A 5,100-nucleotide genomic window follows, 5' to 3' on the forward strand; every position below is an offset into this window, starting at 1 on the left:
TGTAGACCAGGCTGGTCTCGAACTCACAGAGATCCGCCTGCCTCTGCCTCCCGAGTGCTGGGATTAAAGGCATGCGCCACCATCGCCCGGCACTGACCTGGTTCTTTCTCAGCCATCGGGTCTCTGCTTGCACATGACCTCCACTTGCAGAGCCCCCTAGGACCCCTGGTCTAGGCAGCTCTCGGCCCAGAGCCACGGACACACTGTTCACTTGCGTGCCGTCTGTCTTCCCCTCCAAACTCCAAAGAGAACTGGCACGTGTTTGTACTCACCCTCTAGAGCAAGCAGAGCAGAACCTCACAACTGTTCAGTGAACAAAGACTGCCCCAGGCCTTTTCACTGGCCAATGTCAGAGGCAGGACTCCAAACCCAATCGGCCTGACCCAACACTTACTCCTCACCCTGTACTATTAGGAAAATGTCAGCGCTAGGATAGAACCTAAGGAAGCCTAGTTCCTAAGCCCATGCTCCCTCCATGGTGTCACCGGTGTAAGCAAACCAGGAGTGGCTTTCAGAGGCTGAGAATCTAGAGGGAATAAGTGAGAGAGAAGACTACACATGCTCAGATTTGAAAAAGAGGAAGGCATTACCAGTCACTGAAGAAATAACAAAAGAAATCAGTCAAACATATAATTTACGCTGAGTCCAGGACAGCAATCAGCTGAGAAAATAAGGGGTGTGGTTCTCCTGGTAAAGATGGGAAGGAAGGCTGGAGAAGCAGCCGAAGATCAGCAAAAGACTTCAAAGATACAACTGTGTACTTGGCACAGAGGACTAAGGTTGCAGGAACTTCACTTTAAGGGTCATGGAGTAGTAACAGAGAGCTGTCAATTTGGAAAAGAACAGAGGCAGGGGGCCATACAGGCCCTGACGAGGATGGCAGGAGCTAGAGAGCGGTTGGAATACTTTGGTAATGCTGCCACCTTGTGGCTATGGCATGACCGTCCCACAAAAAAAAGGAATCTGTGGCTATATCTCCTGTACTGTTGAAATCTGTGAAAACTGATGTCACTGCTAATAATAATTTTTCCAAGTCTGTATAGTAAACATTACTTCTGATGTTCATTTTTCTGTAAATTAGTCAAGTCACTGAGTAATGGGGCAACCTGATTCCATAACTGTAAGTTGCGGGACTCCTGCTGCCCTAGCTGCCTTACGCCAGCCACCCAGCCAGCACTAACCATTTTAAAAGCTCTACAGATGACGTGAAGAAACTATTCAACAATTACAGCTAAGGGGTCCTGATGAGCAGCCTCACTCGACTAGCTTTGGCTGTTTCAAGTCATTTATAATAGACTTTTTGCTATCACAAATTTTGCTGAACTCTAGAGGACTCTGAAATCATTTACCCATAGGCCAGAGACGGAGCACTATTCTAGCGACCTAGCAAAAGGAATATTTGTAATTGGCACAAACACAAACCTTCAATTGCATGTGAGGTGTGCTGTGATTTTTTTTTTTTTCCATCCCCTATCTGGCTGTGAGCAGCAATGCAGTTCCCTTAAGTAAACTGAGAGACAACTGCCAGTTCTTAGAGGTACAGTCCCAGCCACAACTATTTCAAATAGTTCGCACCGGGCTTTTCGCCATCACAACCCTCAGTGGACTGGGATATCCTATAACCAGGTCTATTCAGGCTGGAAAAGGAGCATTTATCCTGAGGGGCTGGCAGAAGGACTGCTGTGACTGGTACAAAAGGGACAATGCCATGATTCATGAGAAACACAAGCCTTCATTTGCATAATTGAGGCACCATCCCCTCTTTGGCCATATAAGCAGACAGGCTAAGAGACACTCTTTTCCCCAATTAAACCCAATAAATGTCTTCCCATAAGTGGTCTTTTCTTGCCTACTTTTGTTAATGCAGCTGAGCTGGCAACACAAGGAGAGAAGCAACGGACCCAGCAGAGTGGCAGCAACCACAGAGGGAAGGGCAACGGCAGACCAACCCACAGGCCGAGCTGCAGAAACAGCAAGGCAGCTGGCGGCCCGACAGCTGAAGCAGCAGCTGGATAGTTCAAGAGTGGACAGACAAAGAAAAGAAGGGTGAGAAACAAGAAGTAGAGAGAAGGCGACTGGAGAGATGACTCAGGGCTCTTCCAGAGGGTTGGGGTTTGTCCCCAGCTCCCACCTGATCCCTGCAACCATCTGCAACTCCAGTTCAAGGAATCTGATGCCCTCTTCTGGCCTCCAAGGGCACTGACCACATGTGGTGCAGACATACATGCAAGCAAACATTCCACACACATAAAAATAAACCAATCTTTTTTTTTAAGTAGAGAGACAGCAAAAGGGGGGTAGAGGATAAAGAGGGATAAAAGACTATAAGGGGTCAGAGAAGAAAACCTACAGACTCTGATTGCCGGAAGAGTTCCAGAAAACTGTCAATTCATTTAAACCAACATTCTCAAGTCACCTAAGGCCAAAAGACGGCAGACTGGTTGGGACCAAATGCTATGGAATCCTGACTTACACAGCAATCTGACCCTTGTTGAGCTAAGAGTCCTGATACCCGAGGCCTGAACAAGGACTGGCACGCTAAACTCTAATCTAAACGGTGCATGTGCTGCTGTATCTGCATGCCTACTGCCACTGCTCACGGCTCTCAAGCACTGGAGGATATAAAAAACTGCCAAAGACTCCCATAGGAAGAGTTTCTCCTCTACCGCCCATGACTTGATTTCTTTCCTTCCTTTCTGTGGTAAAGGGGATTAAATCTAGGGCCCCACACCTGTGCAAGCACTCTACTGCTAAGTTATACCTCAGTGTTCTAATTCTTACACTATTATTTTGAGATAGAGTCTTACTAAGTTGTCCTGGACTTGCTATAAAGTCCACACAGGCCTTCAACTTTTGAGCCCCTGCTTCAGGTTTCCAGTAGCTAGGACCACAGGCCTATGCCCAAAGCTGGTTTCTTACCTACAGTCTCCATCCAGGCAGAAAGAACCACCACAACTGTCTATCTATTCACAGTGACTTCTGACCCTCTTGCCGCTGCCATAAACACGCCTCAGGGCAGAGTTGGCATCTTACTGGACTCCAAAGCATTGGTACTTTGTTAGCACTGGACCCAGCACACCAAAATAAAATAATAGCCACTATGAAACAGGCACTGACTGCTTCTGAATAAACCACATACTATATTCTTAAAATTCACCTAAGCAGTACCTCTGAGAATTTCAAATGCAAGCCATAAGTAGATGTTTATTTCAGTACCACTGGGAGTCCTTGAAGAGGCCAGTGACTGAGGAATAAAGGCAGGCCTCCCCAGCAAACAGTCTTTTAAAGACCAGTATCTTTCTAAGCCTAATGTGAATATGACTTGTAGAAAATCTAGCTGGCACACAGGCTCCAGTGCTGTAGTCCGCAGTAGGGTCTAGATTCTGTGCAGGAAAAGGTCCTAGTCTATGCTTACAGTACGGTTCCACAGATCACATTCTAAGTGGGCAGAACGCTGGAAACTGGACTGACAGACTATGGCCTACAGGTTCCATTTGATTCACTACCTGAACGAACACCCAGTAAGCTGGATACATTAATTTTCAGAGAAGTGGAGGAAGAGAAGGAATAAGCAGGAGTCTGAGATCACCCGTGCCTTAGGACATTTACTTTGGTTCTTTACAATGGGAGTCAGCCAACTCACTATGAAGTCACCCATCGATAGGATAAATAGTCAAGCAAGGGAGAAATACTGATTGGCCCTGAAGCCAGCTGTTGTGACTTCCAAATCTCTAGGCCAGAGTCAGGTAGGGAAAGCAAGCCACAAAACACAGACCGTGTGCGAAACAGGCAGGGAAAGAAGAGCTCCCACCCCAGGCTCCCAGGCAAGTAGGGGTGATCATGAGGAAAGGGTTATGGAGACATGTCGGGCTGGGTGCAGAGGAGCCCTCACCGACTGCCACTATCAATGTTCACCTTGGAAGAGAAACAGAGGGCAGTGATCACTGTCACCTAGGTGCGGTGTCACAGGAGTGCGATGGAAAGAAAGAACAGCAGAACAAAAGAAGGCTTTGTGGATGCCGCAGGATGCCCAGCAACAGAACCTACTGAATTCTGGCTGGGAGTGGGAAGGGTAGCGGAAGGACAGGAGAAGGGGGATGCCAGGATGGTAGTAAACCAATGGCTCACAGTTTACAGTCTGGTGGCTTCTGTAAGTCACGCCTGCCTACGGTGCCTTCTGTCATGCTTCTGAGAACCCGTGTCAAGGAATACATTTACCTAAAGGTCAACGCTTAAGAAAATAAAGACAGCTGCCCACTTCCATCAGCTTAAACGAAAGAATCCGGCTGTCTTTGAGTGACGTGTAGGATCTTGTGCTGTCTGTCCTGAAAGGTTTGCTTGTCTCAAGTCAAGCGGTCACATGGATTTTCAAAGAACAATAGCCCTCATTTATAGAGCTGTGGGAAATACTATAAAAAAAGACACTGGGACAGGATATCTGGGAAGCCCAACTGTTCTTATAATGCCGAGGGGCAAATGAGAATACACAAGGACATGATCAAATCACCATGTACGTAAAACAAACTCTCGAATTTCCTGGTTGGGAACCATTAAAGGCAACTCTTTCCCCTCGTGCGTTGCCTACAACATCTTGACACATCATGTCCTTGACTGGGGCATGGAATGTTTGTCTTTTTAGTGAATTAGAAAAAATGCTTTCAGAGCTGGAGAGATGGCTCTGTTTAAGCAATGGCTGCTCTTCCAGAAGACTCAGGCTCAATTCCTAGTACCTTTATGGAGGCTCTTAAGTCTCTTAACTCCAGTCTCACAAGACCTAACACTCTGGCCTCTGTGGGCACTGCATAAATATGATATACATACATGCCCATATACACGCGCGCACACAAATTTCTGTTACCTGTATCTTTCTGCCCTACTCAAATTTACCCTGCTTGATACCACAGTTTGTCTCTCCTACTAGGAAGTGGGGTTCTTCAGGGAAGCGACTACCTGCGCAGCATCCAGCACATTGCTACAGACCAGGTGTAAGAGTATAAGCTGGGCGATGGTGGCGCACGCCTTTAATCCCAGCACTCGGGAGGCAGAGGCAGGTGGATCTCTGTGAGTTCGAGACCAGCCTGGTCTACAGAGCTAGTTCCA

At 47.3% G+C, this 5,100-nt stretch overlaps 1 protein-coding gene across 1 annotated transcript in view; it reads right to left on the minus strand.

Moving 5' to 3' along the window:
* The window catches only part of Dcps (decapping enzyme, scavenger), a 45,854-nt gene that overhangs the window by 38,032 nt on the left and 2,722 nt on the right, over window positions 1-5,100 (minus strand). The gene's annotated exons all lie outside the window — the stretch shown is intronic.

This window comes from Microtus ochrogaster, chromosome 5 (genome assembly GCF_000317375.1).
Source record: "Microtus ochrogaster isolate Prairie Vole_2 chromosome 5, MicOch1.0, whole genome shotgun sequence".
Taxonomy (NCBI): Eukaryota; Metazoa; Chordata; class Mammalia; order Rodentia; family Cricetidae; genus Microtus; species Microtus ochrogaster.